Source organism: Chiloscyllium plagiosum, chromosome 9, assembly GCF_004010195.1.
Source record: "Chiloscyllium plagiosum isolate BGI_BamShark_2017 chromosome 9, ASM401019v2, whole genome shotgun sequence".
NCBI lineage: Eukaryota > Metazoa > Chordata > Chondrichthyes > Orectolobiformes > Hemiscylliidae > Chiloscyllium > Chiloscyllium plagiosum.
This window is the reverse complement of record NC_057718.1, coordinates 7,692,785-7,711,737: the sequence shown is the minus strand read 5'-3', so window position 1 is coordinate 7,711,737 and position 18,953 is coordinate 7,692,785. Positions and strand designations below refer to the sequence as shown.

The window sequence follows — 18,953 nt, the reverse complement described above, 5'->3', positions numbered from 1 at the left end:
TCATTCAAGGGTCTTAGGATTTGAAAGTGGCGTTGGGGGCAGAAAATAGTGCAGTCCCAGAACTTTGGACCTCAGCTGCTAAAGACACAGTTGTCAGTGGAGTAGATGAAAGCGATGGTCAAGCGATCAGAACTTGAGTCATCGTAGAGATCCCAGAGCAATGTAGGACTGGAGCAGGATACTGAGAAAAGCTTTATGTTTCTCTTCCTTACAGCCACAGAATATTCTCTAATCTTAAATCATGCTGCACTTATTTCAGGCTTGGTCTCCCTTGGTGCCTCATGTCCTTTGATCCCACAGCTTAGGACACTCTGTCTTTGCCTTGAGGTCAACAAGAGCTCCACTGTAATTGGATTGACCTTCACTATCACTTTCAAAGCAAGATGATCAGACAAAACATGAGTTTGAGGAGATCACTTGACCCATCCAGCCAGCTCCATCATTCGATGATCATTTTTTGATAGTGTAAACCTCTGTCTTGCCTTTACAAAAGAACATGGGGATGGCAAACACGAGGGGACACAACTTTAAAGTGAGGGGAGATAGGTATAAGACAGATGTCAGGGGTAGTTTCTTTGCCTGCCACGGTAGTAGATTCGCCAAGTTTAAGTGCATTTAAGTCGTCATTGGGCAGGCGTATGGACGTACATGGAATAGTGTAGGTGGGATGGGCTTCAGATTAGTATGACAGGGCGGCGCAACATCGAGGGCCGAAGGGCCTGTACTGCACTGTAATGTTCTAATATAGGCACTCAGAGCAGGAGTAGATCATCTGGCCCCTCGAGCCTGCTCTGCCATTCAATAAGATCATGGCTGACCTTTTCATGGCCTCAGCTCCAATTACCCACCCTCTCACTGTATCCCTTACTTCCTTTACTGTTTAGAAATCTGTCACTACCTTAAAAACATTCAATGAAGGTAGCCTCAGCTGCTTCACTGGGCAGGGAATTCCACAGATTCACAACCCTCTGGGTGAAGGAGTTCCTCCTCAAATCGGTCCTAAATCCTGCTCCCCCTGATTTTGAGGCTAAGCCCCCTAGTTCTAGTTTCACCCACTGATGGAAACAACCTCCCTGCCTTTATCTTTACTATTCACTTCATAATTTTATGTTTCTATAAGATCCCCCCACCTCATTCCAATGAGTATAGTCCCAGTCTATTCAGCCTGCCCTCATAAGCCAACCCCTCAACTCCAGAATCACCTAATGAACCTCCTTTGCACTCCCACCAGTGCCAGGACATCCTTTCTCAAGTAAGGAGATCAAAACTGTAGCTGTACTCCCAGGTATGGCCTCACTAACACCCCATACAGCTGTAGAATAATCTCCCTGTTTTTAAACTCCATTCCTCTAGCATTCCACAATCCCTTCTCTCTCCCACAGAGCCCTGTGATCTTTGTTGTCTGAATCCACTAGCCATGATGTGGAGGTGCAGGTGTTGGACTGGGGTAGACAAAGTTAACAATCACACAACACCATCTGTTGGTCTATAGCCTGGTGTTGAGTGTTTTTTAATTGAATCCCCCAGCGCAACAAACACTTGCTTTCAAATCATGGAAGGAATTGGTTGAGCTCAGTTGGCTAGATTGTTGGTTTGCAGAGCAGTGTGATGCCAACAGCGTGGGTTCAATTCCCATCACCGGTTTGAGGTTACCATGAAGGACTCTCCTTCTCAACCTCTTTCCTCACCTGAAGCCTGGTATACCCCCAGGGTTAAATGACCTTCAATCGCCTCTCTCTGATAAGAGAGCAGCCCCTTATGGTCTGGTAAGACAATGGTGACACCACAACAAATCATGGAAATGCTCACCACGCCAGCCCAATGTTTGCTAAGTATGGGTGGTAAATTGACACCTGGAAAATGAGCTTCCCTCACCAGAGCTGCTGGATACATCCTGAGTATTCATGAGCTTTAGTCTCAATGTTTGCAGCTTCTAATATATGCACATAGACTGGGGAAATCATCAAAGATGAAACAGCAGATTTCAAGGAATTCCACAACAAAGGAAATGTTTGATGAGATCTGCTTGGAATCTGAGGAACTACATAACAAAGGAAGCATTTAAGTGAGGTCAAAAGTAAACACAGAAACCCTTCAGGCAACAACTCAACAACATGCCTGAACGCAGTTCCGTCTCCTGCACCACAATCAGCACTCAGAAACCCCAATTGTTCAATTTGAAAGTCTCATTACAGTCCCCGCCTCCAAATCCTACTGTGCCTGTGGAAAGGCAGTGTCTATGCCAGAAGGTAGCGGTGGAATGAAGGATATAGCAAGATCATAGCAGCAGAAGTAGGCCATTTAGCCCATCAAGGCTGCTCTGCTATTCAATGTTGAAAATCACACACCAGGTTTATTTGGAAGTACTTTTGAGTGATTTTTAACTTTGCCCACCCCAGTCCAACATCGGCCCCTCCACATCACGACTGCTATTTGATGACATCACAGTTGCTATTCGATGACGTCATGGTTGCTATTTGATGAGATCATGGCTGATTTGATAATCCTCAACTCCACTATCCTGCCTTTTCCCCATAACCATTGATCCCCTCCTGACTAAAATTCTGTCTGTCTCAGCCTTGGATATACTTAATGACCCAGCTTCAACAGCCCTGTAAAATAAATTCCACAGATTCCCTCCTCTCTGAGAGAAGAAATTCCTCCACATCTGTTAGAAGCTAGGGAAATGATTGCTGGGCTCCTTGCCGAGATATTTGTATCATTGATAGTCAGGTGAGGTGCCAGAACACTGGAGGTTGGCTAACTGGTGCCACTGTTTAAGAAGGGTGGTAAGGACAAGTTAGGGAAGTTAGGACTAGTGAGCTTGACCTCGGTGGTGGGCAAGTTGTTGGAGGGAATCCTGAGGGACAGGATGTACATGTATTTGGAACGGCAAGGACTGATTAGGGACAGTCAATGTGACTTTGTGCATGGGAAATCATGTCTCACAAACTTGATTGAGTTTTTTGAAGAACTATAAAGAAGATTGATGTGGGCAGAGTTATGGACATGATCTATATGGACTTCAGTAAGGCATTCAACAAGGTTCCCCATGGGAGACTGGTTAGCAAGGTTAGATCTCACGGAATACAGGGAGAACTAGCCATTTGGATACAGAACTGGCTCAAAGATAGAAGACAGAGGGTAGTGGTGGAGGGTTGTTTTTCAGACTGGAGGCCTGTGACCAGTGGAGTGGCACAAGAATTGGTGCTGGGTCCACTACTTTTTGTCATTTATATAAATGATTGGATGTGAATATAAGAGGTATAGTTAGTTAGTTTGCAGATGACACCAAAATTGGAGGTGTAGTGGACAGCGAAGAAGGTTACCTCTCTCGTCAGAGAGATAACTGGTGGTGGTTTAACTTGAGCATCACCATGCCTCAGGCAAGGGGAGAGGTTGAGAAGGAGACTTGGTAGGAATGTACCTGCACTATCGGTCATACGCTGCATTACAAACCAGCTGTCCAACCAACTGAGCTAACTGACCCCATTATATTTCAATAAGGTCTCCTCTCATTCTTTTAAACTCCAGTGAGTGCAGGCCTAATCTACTCACCCTCTCCTGCTAAGACAGACCTTCCATAATTGGTGTTTCGAGTCCAGATAACTCTTCATCAGAGCTCTGCTGAAAAGTCATCTAGACTCTAAATGTTAGCTTGCTCTCTCTCTCCCTCGCGATGGATTCTGTCTGACCCGCTGTGATCGCCACCATTTGTTGTTTTCAGCATAGAATCCAGCGTCTGCAGTAATTTGTTCCTCTGTGCTTCCATACTTGGTGTCACTCTAGTTAACCTTCATCGGGACCACCTCCAAGACCAGTATATCTTTCATTAGATAAAGGGCCCAAAGCTGTTTACAGAATTCCACTTGTGGTCTGACTAGTGCCTTGCATGGAGTGGATGGGTTAAGATTGTAAGATATACCTTGAGCCCATTCCATCATTCACTCAGATAACAATTGATCTGAATCTTCGCTACATCCACAGCCAGTTTGGATGAAGGGCTGATCAATTCCTGATGAACGTTTGCCCAAAACATCGACTTTCCTGCTCCTCGGATGCTGCCTGACCTTTTCCAGCGCCACACTCTTCAACTCTGATCTCTAACATCTTCAGCCCCCAACTTCTCCATCTTGGATCCCTCAACATGAAAACCCTTGCACGGCAAAGTCTATGAACCTGAGTGTTGAAATTGTTAATTGATCGCCACGCCCCCCAAACCCCGGGGACACAGGCTCAGCAGCTTTTGCTGAGAGGGAGTTCGAAACAATATTTTGAGTGAAGAAATGAACACATGGTTCAGACCTTCAGCATTTGAGGACAAAGAGTCTCTCCATTTCCTCAGTCCAATCCTGTAATTGCTTTAAACAGCTCAATTAGATCACTCCGTTAATCCACTGCAGAGATCACTATGGGATCTCTTAATATTTGTGACATACATAAATGATGACAATGAGAACGTGGGAGGGATGGTAAGTATGTTTGTGCATAATACAGGGATTGGCTGGGAGGTTGGTAGTGAGGAAGAGGGTGTTAGGTTACATGATGATCTAAACGGATTGATCAGATGGGCAGATGAGTGGCACACGGAATTTAACCCTGAAAACTGTGAGGTGATGCACTTTGGAAGAAATAACAAGACAAGGGCGTTCTCAATGAATGGCAGAGCACTAGCAAGCTCAGAGGAACAGATGACTAGAGTCATTGACATGTACAGCATGGAAACAGACCCTTCGGTCCAACTCCTTCATGCAGACCAGATATCCTAAATTAATTCATGATTAGACCCCCAGGAAAAGCTGTGGAACATGAATGTGGTATTGAAGGAGATGATGCTGGTACAAATCATTCATTGCGACAGTACCACCCCCAACAATCCCAGGTGTAAAACCCAGATGGCTACATTTCCCTTTGCTGTCGCTCAGTGGGTAACACATTAACCTCCAAGTTACAACCCAGAGACCTCAGGACTGAGCAGCATGAAAATCAAGGCTGTTTCTCCCATAGAATCGTAGCATCCCTACAGCATGGAAGCAGGCCACTCGGCCCATCAAGTCCACACCGACCCTCTGAAGAGGAACTCACCCAAACCCACCCACCTACCCTATTCTGGCATTTCCCATGGCCAAGCCACCTAGCCTGCCCACCATGTAGGAACTCGAAGATCATTGCCCTGATGAGGCTTCAGATGGAGGTTCAAGTTGTCAAACATCCCAAGACACCACTTTGAAGAAATTTGGGGAGTTACCCCAAGTGTAAAATTAGTTACAGACAACAAAAAAAATGGCAGATGCTGGAATCCAAAGTAGACAGGCAGGAGGCTGGGAGAACACAGCAAGGCCAGGCAGCATCAGCAGATGGAGAAGTCAATGTTGCAGGTGTAACCCTTCCTCAGGACTCAAGAAGGGTTAATACCCAGAACAAAGAGTGTGGTTGCTAGAAAAGCACAGGAATTCCTGAAGAAGGGCTCCTGCCCGAAACGTCGATTCTCCTCCTCCTTGGATGCTGCCTGACCTGCTGCTCTTTTCCAGCAACACATTTTCAGCTCTGATCTCCAGCATCTGCAGTCCTCACTTTCTCCCAGCATCAAAATTAACAGACTCTCTACTCAGGGTGGCATTAGCTGTTTGTAGGCACTTGCTGTGCACAAATCGGTTGCAGCATTTCTGACATTACAAGAAAAACCGCACTCCATTATCTTCGCTTTGGGACAGGGCATGGCTGAGGAAAGCGCTATACAAATGCAAGTCTTTATTAACTCCTAGGATGTAGGGGGCACTGGCTGGGCCAGAACCGACTGCCCATCCCTAATTGCCCCTCGAGAAGATGAGGCTAAGCTGCCTCTTGTACCACGGCAGTCCACCTGGGTGCAGGGGTGGCAGGATTGTAACCCAGTGACAGTGAAGGAACGGCGATACATTTCCAAATCAGGATGAGGGGAACCTGCAGGGGGTGACGTCCCCATGTACCTGCTGCCCTTGTCCTCATTTAACTCTGTCCTCCACAACACTAACGGTGAAATGAAGTGCAGTATTCCTGATTAATGGCAAGAGTTGGTAAGCACAGTGGTTATTTCACCAGGGACCTCAGCTAACGGTCTGACTAAAAATCCCATCATGACCTCGACGGTATTTCACTCAGCCGACAATTTGTTTAATTAGATTAGATTCCCTACAGTGTGGAAACAGGCCCTTCAGCCCAACCAGTCCACATTGACCCTCCGAAGAGTAACCCACCCAGACCCATTTCCCTCTGACTGATGCATCTAACACTATGGGCAAGTTAGCATGGCCAATTCACCTGACCTGCACAACTTTGGACTATGGGAGGAAACCGGAGCAAACCCACGCAGACACGGGGAGAATGTGCAAACTCCACACAGGCAGTCGCCGAGGCTAGAATCGAATCTGGGACCCTCGTGCTGTGAGGCAGTAGTGCTAACCACTGAGCCACCGCGAGTCTCATGTTACATACTAACATACATATCAACAGGTTTAAGAACAGCTTCTTCCTTGCCATTACCAGATTGCTGAATGATCCTCCCAAGTTTTAAATTTAATGTTGATCTTGCTCTCTGTGCACCTTCTCTGCAGCCATACATTGTATTCCTCGCTCTGTTCTATTACCCAAATGCACTTTGTAAGGTATGAACTGCCTGTACTGCACATAAAACAAAACTTTTCACTGTAACTAGGTAGTGACAGTAATAAATCAAATCAAATCAAATGTCAGGGATTATGCAAGAGACAATAGTTAAAATTAAAACTCTGGCCTCATCTAAGTGCTCAGTGCATTCTGGTGGGCTAAGTGGCTTTATTTTACAGGCCTTAAACATTCCATTTTGAGTAATTTCAATACTGTCCACAGTCAAGTGAAAGCAAGTATTTTTCACCCGTTAAGTGTCCAAAATTGAGAAGGAAGAGCTCCCGTGAGTCACGGGAGGAAATCAGAAGGAGGCCAGGAAAGAAGCAGTGAAATGTAAAGGTGAAGCTGAATTAACATAGTTTCGATGAGGGTCACTGATGTTGTTGGGAAAGCACAGCAGGTCAGGTAGCATTCGAGGAGCAGGAGAATTGATGTTTTGTGCATAAGTCCTTTATCAGGAATGACCTAACAGTTATGGACCAGACCAAACACCCTTGAACGATATGGAGAAAATAGTCTAGACCCTAACTTTGTCTTATTTTAAAGGTAAGTGCCAGGTGTTGCTTTCCACATGCAATTTGATTGGTCAAATTACCAGGCTTGAAGCAAAACACACTTTATTCATACATTATAGTTAAAATACAACAGAAGAAAAAAATTGGAATAACTTTATTGGAGAACTTGAAAGAATAATAGATTACAGTGTTTAACTACTGAACAGTAACTGTTCTTGTATAGTAAGATCCAATCACATACCCTTGGCAAAGACAGATTCAGTAAATTAGATTGTCTCACATGTAACTCCAGTCTGGGGGGGATAAACATCAAGAGACAACTCAGAGAGAGAGAGAGAGAGAGAATAGAAGGGAGAGACACACTGCAGCTTCAAGATCCCAGTAACTGCTACTGAAAAACTAAAACTATAAATCCTGGTTCTGCGGCAGCTTCACTTCACCCATCCAGCCTGCTTCTATTGTTCCAACATTAAAAACAATCCAAGGCCTCACAAGCTGTTTACTGTATTGGCTTTGAGTAGTCTGATTGGCACCTCTGTCTCAACTTTTCTTCATTAAATTAAGGACAAAATACACCTCAACGCCATTGCATTATCTCATAACATAATTAAAACTTTGAGTTTTGAAAGGTCTGCAGATTTGAAACATTAACTCTGTTTCTCTCTCTCCATGCTGAGTTTCTTTAACCTTTTCTGATTTTCTTATTCCGGATCACAACTGTCTAAGAAAGAGCTTTCCTCACATCGTTTCCAGTTTCTTTGCCAATCATATTCCATATGAACAAAAGGAGGCTATTCAGCCTGCTCTGCTGTTCAATTAGACAGTGGCGGATCCTCTACCTCAGTGTCATAGCCTCTTGGAGCCCTGGACCCCCAGAAACTTACTGACTTGAGCATGTTCAAACACTGAGTTTCCGTAGCAGCCTGGGGTGAAGATTTCCAAAGATTCACCACAATCCAAGTGAAAGGGTTCCTCCCCAGCTCAGTCTGAAATGACTTGCCCCTTATTCTGGGACAATGATCCCTGGTTCAAGACCCACCAGCCGGGGGGAAACATCCGATCTACGCCCAACCTGTGACAGCTGGATAAGTATCAATGTGCTCACCCCTCATTAAATCTGTGTCTCTTTCATTCCTGACTTGTGTCCCACCCCAGCTGAAATACCCATGGAAGTCCCACCTTCTCAACCTTGCCCCTTACCTGAGACATGGTCACCCCCAGGTTAACCTCACCAACAGTTGTCTCTGTCTCTGTAATGAAAGAGCAGCACTCTCGTCCTCTGAGACCGTGGTGACTTGACTGATTTTGATCAAATTCATCCTGACTGCAGCTCTCCAGAGAGTGGAAGCTCCAGTAAATCTTTTAATTGAATCATTCATAGGATGAGGAGGTCACTGGTTAGGCCAGCATTTATTGCTTGACCCTAATTGCCCAGAAGGAAGGTCAGAGTTTGCCACATGTAGGCTGGATTCCTTCCCTAAAGGACATCTGTGATTCCAATGTAATGATTGGAACGAGGTCAGCCAGATGGACCTCATAGAATATGAGTTCCCTGATTGGGGCTGTTAATCTGGTCCAATCAGGAAGCCCTGGATGATAGATATAAACAGAATGTCGGAGAAGGAGCACGCGGTCTCCACCAACACCCTGGAGTTGTTCAGGGAGAGGTGGGCGCCGCAGGGAGTGGAGTGCATTATTTCCCCCTCCAACTCTATTTTGATTTAATCCCTCCCCTCCCCATCACTGTTTTGATCACACAGCACTGCCCTTTGATGTGAAGGGCTCTGCTTATCACTGGCCACTCGGGTGTTTCCTTTCTTCTTGGTGGTGGAAACTGATTAAAGATTCGTGCACCTTGTGTCTTTCACTGTGTCTCACAACTGCACACACACACCATGGTTGCTGGGGAAAAATAAGTATTATCGTAGTTAGGCGGTAGTGTTGGGGGGGTGGGGGGTAAATAAAAAAAGAAAAAATAAACAAAAAAAAAACAAAAGTGAGGGACGGGTGGCTTGCTGGGTTTCTGGGGGTCTGTATTGTCTGCACTTTTTTAATGTAATTGGACTGTCTTATATGTAAAAAATGTCATTGCTACTGCTTTGGAATGATTGAAACTGGGATTTGAGGTATTTCCTCATTTCCATGAGAACTGGTTGAACTGTAGAGTTTGGGGCCTGGCTTTGGTGATCCTCTCCCTTGTCAAATTGCTGCTTCTCTGTGTACAACTTAATGTTAATTGATTTGTAAACCGTGTATTGTTTAATGAAATATTTAATAAAAAATAAACTGGAGTATCAGAGGTCCTGCTTACTCGGAGAGCTGGCTCTGAGGGAGCTGGGTCAGTGTCAAGTACTATGCATGTGTAGATAAAGGGGGACTTGATGACGTGATACCAGTTTCTGTGGAGTTGTTACATCAGAAATATTTTTTGTTCACCCTATGACAATCATTTCTCAGTCTTCACTAGACCCCTAATTCCTGTCTTTGATTGGATTCAAGCTCCACTATCTGCTCTGGATGGGATTCAAACCCAGGCCCCCAGAATATTACCTGGGTCTTTGCATTAGCAGTCTGACTTTAATATCACTAAGTCACGCCTTCCCAATTTTCTGGACTCTCTCTTCTGTCGGATCACTGGGTCAGTTGTGTCAACATTTTCGGAAGGATGCTTTGGCCTTAGTGATGGTCCAGAAAATTGGGGAGGTATGGCCCTAGTGGTGTTAACACCAGACTGTTAATCCAAATGACTAATCAACGACTTGTAACACCACTGTCTGTCGCTTGTAATGAATGGTTAATGACTCTGATTAACACTACTGTCAGACCCGATTAGAGTGATATACAAGTGCATTGTGCAGCATGAAGCTCTGCTTTCTTGCAAATTTGGGTTTTATCCTGTTAATGACAGATAATTATTTTCTAATTTCACTAATATTTCCTGCCGTGTCCCATCTGTTTATACCCGTTACTTCATTCTCAGAGCGTCACACAAGTGTGAAAGTTTCTATTTGAATCCAAAAGTAAAAACGAGAGTGATAAAACTCTGCAGCAACCTTTAGATAAATGTCGTTCGGAGCCCGGATTTGTTCAAGTCACACAGAAAAAAAATCATCGAGAGACACAAGATTAGTTTTTCTTCATCAGATCCTGAATTGAAGGCGAACTCAAAATGTTATAATTGAGACAAACAATTTGGTGAAATTGCTTGATTTTGTTTTTTTTTTGCTGTGCTAGCCTCAGGAGTCTGTTTCTTGCCACTGGAATAAAAAATCATAGATTCAAGCATTGAGCATAGAATTGAAAGTAAAACAGAAAGTGCAGGATAAACTCAGCAGGTCTGGCAGCATGTTTGGAGAGAGAAACAGAGTTAGCATTTCGAGTCCAGGGCTCTTCAGAACTTCTTGCAAGTTTAGTTAATCATAGAATCCCTATACTGTGTAAGCAGGCCATTCGGCCCATTGAGTCACACCGACGATCATCCCACCCAGACCCATCCCTGTAATTCTGTATTTCCCATGGCCAATCTACTTAGTCAGCACATCCCTGAACACTATAGGACAATTTAGCTGGGCCAATCCACCTTAACCTACACATCCAAAGACGTGCAGGTCAGGTGAATTGGCTATGCTAAATTGTCCCATAGTATTCAGAGATGTGTAGGTTAGGGGCATTAGTCAGGGGTAAATATAAGGTAGGGGGAATGAGTTACTCTTCAGAGGGTCTGTGTGAGTTTGTTGGGCTGCAGGGCCTGTTTCCACACTGCAGGGATTCTACAAAGATTCTATTTTTGGACTGTGGGAGTAAACCAGCATAGACACGGAGGTACAAACTTCACACAGTCAGTTGCCCGAGGCTGGAATTGAACCTGAGTCCTGGGCACTGTGAGGCAGCAGTGATAACCATTGAGCCACTGTGCCACCCTATTAGGATTGGAAATGTGAACCATGTTTCTCTCTCTCCACAGATGATGCCAGACCTGTTGATTTTCTCCAGCATTGCATGTGTTTGGCTTTTATTTGAGGATATAATTGAAGGTTAACAACCGAACAAAAAGCTCAGAAGTGGGGCTGTTCACCCATGATTGCACAATGTTCAGCACCATTCACGACTCCTCAGATACTGAAGCAGTCCATGTCCGAATGCAATAAGATTTGGACAATATCCAGGCTGACAAAAGGCAAGTAACATTCAAGCCACACAAATGCCAGGCAATGACCATCACCAAAAAGAGACAGACAATCTAACCACCACTCCTTGACATTCAATGGTGTTACTATCACTGAATTCTTCACTATCAACATCCTGGAAGTTATCATTGACCAGAAAGTCAACTGCTCTCACCATATAAACATAATTTGGAGATGCCGGTGTTGGACTGGGGTGTACAAAGTTAAAAATCACACAACACCAGGTTATAGTCCAACAGGTTTAATTGGAAGCACTAGCTTTCGCAGCGACGCTCCTTCACCAGGTAGTTGTCACCTTAGAAGGAGCGGCGCTCCGAAAGCTAGTGCTTCCAATTAAACCTGTTGGACTATAACCTGGTGTCATATAAACATAGTGATTATAAGAGCAGGTCAGAGACTAGGAAGACTGCGGTGAGTAGCTCACCTCCTGACTCTCTAAAGCCTGTCCCACCATCTACAAGGCACAAGTCAGGAGTGTGATGGGATACTCCCCACTTGCCTGGATGGGTGCAGCTCCAACAACACTCAAGAAGCTCAACACCATCCAGGACAAAGCAGCCCACTTGACTGGCACCACATCCACAAACATCCACTCCCTCCACCACTGATGCTCAGTACAGCAGTGAGTGCCATCTACAATTCACCAAAGATCCTCAGACAGCACCTTCCAAACCCACAACCTCTTCCATCTAGGAAGACAAGGGTAGCAGATATGTGGGAACACCACCACCTTTAAGCTCCCCTCCAAATCACAGACCATCCTGACTTGGAAATATATCGCCGTTCCTTCCCAGTTGCTGGGTCAAAATCCTGGAATTCCATCTCTAAGATTGTGGGTCAACCCACAGCAGGTAGACTGCAAAAGTTCAAGAATGCAATTCACCCCCCACCTTCTCAAGAGGCAACTAGGGCCAGGCAATAAACACTGGCCCAGCCAGTGGCACTCACATCCCTCAAATGGATAAAAAAAGTTCAGTACTCAGTGCTGTACCTATGGGAGAATTGTCAGTTGGATGGTTGTAAGAGATCCCAGACTATGGTTTCAAATAGCTGTGGTCAATATTTATCCATATATGAATGCCACCAAAAACAGACTGTCTGGTAATGCACCCATTGCTGCTTGAGGGAACATCCTCTTCACCTCTTTCTGTGATGGGCAACTCTTTGACCTCAATCATCTTTGTGCCAAAACAAAGTTGACCATAATTTAATATCTATATATGACCAACAGTAACAGGTGACTTCAGTGTCATAGAGTTATACAGCACGGAAACAGACCCTTCAATCCAACCAGTCCATGCCAACCATAATCCCAAACTAAACTAGTCCCACCTGGCCAATATCCCTCCAAATTTTGAACTTATCCAAATGCCTTGTAAATGTTGAAACTGCACACCCATCCAACACTTCCTCTGGCAGTTCATTCCTCACACAAACCATCTCTGTATTAAAAAAAAGTTGCCCCTTATGTCTTTTTTAAAATCTTTCTCCTCTCACCTTAAAAAATCCCAACAGCCATGGTCACCACGTTCCCCTTCTCCTGTCGGTTTTCCTGAAGAAGGGCTTATGCCCGAAACATCGATTCTCCTGTTCCCTGGATGCTGCCTGACCTGCGCTTTTCCAGCAACACATTTTCAGCTCTGATCTCCAGCATCTGCAGACCTCACTTTCTCTTTGCAAGAATAATACCTGGTTTTCAGGGATTAGGTTATGAAGAGAGATTGAGAAGGCAAATTAAGCCTACTTCTTCTCAAATTTAGAAGGTTAAGGGCTGATAAGACACAGGAGCAGGCCATTCGGACCATCCGGTCTGTTCTACCATTTCATCATGGCTGACATGTTTTTCAACACGCTTCTCCTGCCTTCTCCTCATAATCATTGAATCCCTCACCAATCAAGAACCTTTCTATCTCTGTCTTAAAGACATTCAATGATTTGGCCTCCACTGCAGTAATGAGTTCCACAGAGTCACCACCCTCTGGCTGAAGGAATTCCTCCTCCTCTCAGTTCTGAAGGGTCGTTCCTTCAGTCTGAGGCTGTGCCCTCAGGTGCTAGTCTCTCCTACTGTTGGAAACATCTGTTTCACTAATGGCCTATAGGGAAGGAAATCTGCTGCCCTGCACGTGACTCCAGATCCAGAGCAATGTGCTTGATTTTTAGCTGAAACTTTATTGCTGGAACAGCACAGCAGGTCAGGCAGCATCTAGGGAACAGAAGATTCGACGTTTCGGGCACATGCCCTTCTTCAGGAATGAGCAGAGAGTGTCTGCTCATTCCTGAAGAAGGGCATGTGCCCGAAACGTCGAATCTTCTGTTCCCTAGATGCTGCCTGACCTGCTGTGCTGTTCCAGCAATAAAGTTTCAGCTTTGATCTCCAGCGTCTGCAGACCTCACTTTCTCCGCTTGATTTTTAACTGCCCTCTGGGCAAATAGAGATGGTCAGTAAAGCCAGCAATGCCCATGTCCCAGAGAAACAAATTTAAGAATGCCTTTGAGAGAGTATGAATAGAGTCCGAGTTGGGATGAGAGATGGTTGCTAGGTGGAGGGCCTGCACAAGTTGGGAATTGTCACCTTCATACATGGAAGGCTAACAGGAAGTACACATGTGAAAGGCTTTGATAAGGTGAATGAGGATCTCTGGTGGGAGAAGGAGCTGTTAGCTGAATTGAGTGAAAAACTCGAGGCAAAATTTTCTTTTTATTCATTCACAGGATGAGGGCATCACTGGCCAGGCCCATCATTTATTGTCCATCCCTATTTGCCCAGAGGGCAGTAAAGAGTCAACCACATTGCTGTGGATCTGGAGTCACATGTAGACCAGACCAGGAAAGGATGGCAGATTTCTTCCCTAAAGGGCATTAGTAAACCAGATGGATCTTTCCCCCAACAATTGACAATGGATTCATGGTCATCATTGAGACTCTTAATTGCATATTTTTATTGAATTCAAATTCCACCCTCTGCCACGGGCAGGATTCGAACCTGCATTCCCATTACTCGGGTCTCTGGATTAACACTAGATTCACTCCCGATGAAGGGCTTCGGCCCAAAACATCGATCTTCCTGCTCTTCGGATGCTGCCTGACCTGCTGTGCTTTTCCAGCAACACACTCTCATCTCAGGATTAGCAGACCAGCCATCACACCACTAGGCTGTCTCCTCACCAAAACGAGAAAAATATTATTTTTGTGAAGTAAGATTGTGATGATTTGAAACGGTGATAGAAAAAGCGGATACATCAGTAGCTCTAAAACCAATGCTTAAACATAAAGAATGTCCAGTGTTTCAGGTCAATTTGATCCTTCAAGCTGAGAGCTAGGCCAATTATGATGGGCTGAAGGGCTTCCTTTCTGTTGTATCAATGAGTGATTGGGGCGCGTGGTCACAAATATTTTACATTAATGCTCCTTCTGGCCCCATCAGCTGATTAAAGCCATTATCAAACACAAGAACAAAAACTAAAAACGCTTTTACATATATTTAACAAACAATCTTAGAAATGGCATTTATCAACTAAACATCTGCGTAAATTAAACTTTTGTGCTGTGGGTAAACTTAATGTAATTTGTTAAGGAAAATACACAATATAACTTTGAAGAGGAAGAATTCAATTAGATGCCTTTGGCTTGATTCCAGATGCGGTAATCAAATCCTTCCTTTTAACAAAAATAATTGAATTGGTAGCTTCTTGGCACAGTGCCCACCGTGGCAAATTAAATTCTACATGTCCTGTTGCAGGACAATATTTGAATCCAGAACACTGTCAAAAATTCTGACTTCCCCTTGACTGAAAACTACATGGAAGATAAGGCACTTCCGTTTCAAGGATTTAACTTGAGAAACTAATGATCGCACAGAAAACTATTAGCCAGTGACCTACGGGGAAATGAGCACCCAGCTACTGAGCGATGGAGAATGCTTGCAAATACTAACTTGTCACTCTTGGCAGCTTTATAGAAATGACTGGCTCTTCACTTGCCAAATCCCTGATCATTTTGGCAGAACCGGTTGAGGATGTTTCATGTGGGAGATGCGTTCAGAGCAATGCCCCGTAGTTTTTTTACACAGTTTCTACTCTAGTTTAGGGACAGTGTCCGCCGGGGGAAGTCTGGCAAGAAGGTGGTACTCCCCATGAGCGATCAAACAAACCAGGGGGTCTTCTCTCCAGCAGGAATGAGAATCCCATCTGGGCACTCTTTTGTAATTAAGGGGTGAACTTTGCAAACTGCTGGTATCTTGGGCCACTGCAATCCCTGCTGTGTAGGGATACCTATAGCGTCGTTAGGAGGGAATTCCAGGATTTTGACCCAGTGAGGGAACGGCACCATATTTCCAGTTCAGGATTGTGAGTGGCTTGGGGAGGAACTTGCAGCTGGTTGTGTTCCCATGTATCTCATCTTGCCCATCTAGATAGAAATAGATGTGGGACTTGGGAAGATGCTCAGAGGTTTTGATAGAGGAGACACAGAAGAGATGCTTTATAAAGGCAACTAAAGCTAGGGACCAAATTTATGAAAAGAAAGTGAGGGCTGCAGGCGCTGGAGATCAGAGTCAAAAGGTGTGGTGCTGGAAAAGCACAGCTGGTCAGGCAGCATCTGAGGTGCAGGAGAGTCGACGTTTTGAGACATCCGGCTGAAGAGCTTATGCTCAAAACGTCGACTCTCCTGCACCTCGGATGCTGCCTGACCAGCTGTGCTTTTCCAACGCCACTCCTTTTGACCAAATTTATGAGTCACTCTGGATCATAGAAACATAGAGACGAGCAGGAGTAGGCCATTTGAACCCTTTAAGCCTGCTCTGTCATTTCAATACCAATATGGCTAATCATCCAACTCAGTCCTCTCTTCACAAGTTCTCCTGAGACCCTTTGATCCCTCTAGCTCAAAGGCTATGTCCAACTCCTTCTTGAAATAATATTTTGATTTCACTGCTTTCTGTAGCAGAGAACTCCACACATTCCCTACTCCAAGTGAAAGCATTTTTCCTCATCTCCAGCCTAAGCATTCAACCCCATATCCTTGGACTGGGAGTCCTGGTTCCATACTCTCCAGTCACTGGGAACATCCTTCCTCGGTCTACCCCTGTCTAATCCTGTTAAAATTTGACAGGTTTCTGTGAGATCCCCCCTTCATTCTTTAAACCTCCATCAAATATAATCCGAACCGATTCACCCATACCTCATTCTCCATTCTAGCATCCCAGAAGTCAGTCTGGTAAACCTTCACTGCACTCCCTCCATCGCCAGAACAACCTTAGGCAGGGTTTGGATTGGACCTGGATCAAGGTACCACAGGGAATAGCTGAGGCAAACAGCAATACATTGACTATGGAGCTAGATCTGGCCGACCTAAATAAACACAGCAGGCAGAAAGCCATGGCAGGATATGCTGAGGAGGTGTGTTAGACTGAAGGGTCACATATGGTCTTCAAAAGAGGTCTGAAGAAGATCATCAGACTCAATTCTGTTCCCATCTCTGCACGACTTCTCTGGCACGATCCATTTGTATTTCAGATTATCAGCATCCATGGCACTAACGTTTCGTTTCAAGGTGATATTTTAGGGCCTGCTGCCCTCCAACCTGGTTAAAGAGGTGTGTTTTAACTCCAAGCAGGGAAGGAGAGAGAGAGAGAAAGAGAGATGCAGAGACGTTTCGCCAGAGGGTGGCAGAGTGCAGGGCTTTTGGCAGCTGAAGGTGTCAGTCAGGAATACATGAGTGGCCAGAATTGGGGAAGAGAACTCAGGTGACCCCCAATAAAAACCATAAAGCAGAAGTTCCCACCACAAAGTAAAAAGCAATAGCTTCCGAATGAGAAACCTTCTGATAATTGGTGCCCAAAAGTGGGCAGTGTGTACTGGATAGTGTAGAAGACTCTCTGTAAATGTACTGCAGGAGCCGCCATAGTAGAGTTTAAACAGACTTGCTGTGTGAGTTCCTGTAGATATAAAGCTCAGACTCTTTACTAAAGGTGGGGATTCCTTACACGATCTGCGCTGACTCATTATGCGGTTCTCTGCTGTCAAACTTGTTCTCCTCGACCTCAAAGGTCATCCCTTTCAGGTCACACCTTCCTCGGGCTGAGATACGAAAGAGCAGCGAAAGGGCGTCAGGGAGAGTCCACCCACAGCAGAGAGCGTGAGCTCAAATTCTGGCCAGACGGCCTCGGAAACTTGAAATTAATTTCTTTTAAAAAAAAAGAAACAAGCAATCCGGAGATGACAAAGTTAAAACTGGTAGACCACCCCTCGAGGGAACTACACTTGGTACCTTTATGGGATTGAGTTGGCACAGGTCTCCTCTGCTGTGGGTGGAGGCAGCCCAGTCGGGAGTTAGTGAGACAGACTTTGAAGACTTGCTCGCAGAAGTCTGACACTTTGAGCTGTTAGGCAGGGAGAGCTGTGTTTCAGATGAGGAGGGACGTTGAGGTTGGAAATGAGATGATCACATAGTAGAGAGGAGCAGGGAGAGTTATCCCTAATATCTTGACCAACACCTATCCCTCAATCGACGTCATTAAAACACATTAACATGTGGGAGAGAGTCACACTGTGCACCTGATACTGTGCTGCCAATGCCCTTAGATTTTTTAAAGTGTACTTCATTGTGGTATGGGTTGATGAGGAGTATAGATACGGTGACAGTAAATGTCTTATCCCTAGGGTGGGGATTGCAAGACTATGAGACATGTTTTTAAGGTGAGAGGAGAGAGATTTATAAAAGACATGAGTTGCAAATCTTTTACACAGAGACTGGTCCGGGTGTGGAATGAACTTCCTGAGGAAGTGATGGATGCGGGTGCAATTATAACATTTAAAAGACATTTGGATAAGTAGATGTATACAAAATGTTTGCAGGGATATGGGGGCAGGAGGAGGCAGGTGGGACTAGATTAGTTTGGGATTATGTTCGGCATGGACTGAGTCATCAAGTCATAGAGATATACTGTATGGAAACAGACCCTTCGGCTCGACTCATCCATGCTGACCCGATATCCCAACCTAATCTAGTCCCATTTGTCAGCACTTGGCCCATATCCCTCTAAACCCTTCCTATTCATAGACCCATCCAGATGCCTTTTCAATGTTGTAAGTGTACCAGCTTCCACCACTTCCTCTGGCAGCTCATGCCACACATGCATCACCCTCTGCGTGAAAAAGTTGCACCTTAAGTCTCTTTTATATCTTTCCCCTCTCACCCTAAACCTATGCCCTCTAGTTCTGGACTCCCCGACCCCAGGAAAAGACTTTGTCTATTTATCCTATCCATGATTGTATAAACTTCTATAAGATAACCCCTCAGCCTCCGACGCTCCAGGGAAAACAGCCCCAGCTTGTTCAGTCTCTCCCTATAGCTCAAATCCTCCAACCCTGGCAACATCCTTGTGAATGTTTTCTGAACCCTTTCAAGTTTTGCCAATAGGAGGGAGACCAGAATTGCTCGCAATATTCATGTACTCAACGCTCTGACCAATGAAGGAAAGCATACCAAATGCCTTCATCACATAGAACATAGAACAATACAGCACAGAACAGGCCCTTCGGCCCACGATGTTGTGCCGAACATTTGTCCTAGCTTAAGCACCCATCCATGTACCTATCCAATTGCC

At 45.0% G+C, this 18,953-nt stretch overlaps 1 protein-coding gene across 5 annotated transcripts in view; it reads right to left on the bottom strand.

Annotated features, from left to right (window-relative positions):
• The window catches only part of hivep2a (HIVEP zinc finger 2a), a 242,295-nt gene that overhangs the window by 42,262 nt on the left and 181,080 nt on the right, over window positions 1–18,953 (bottom strand). The gene's annotated exons all lie outside the window — the stretch shown is intronic.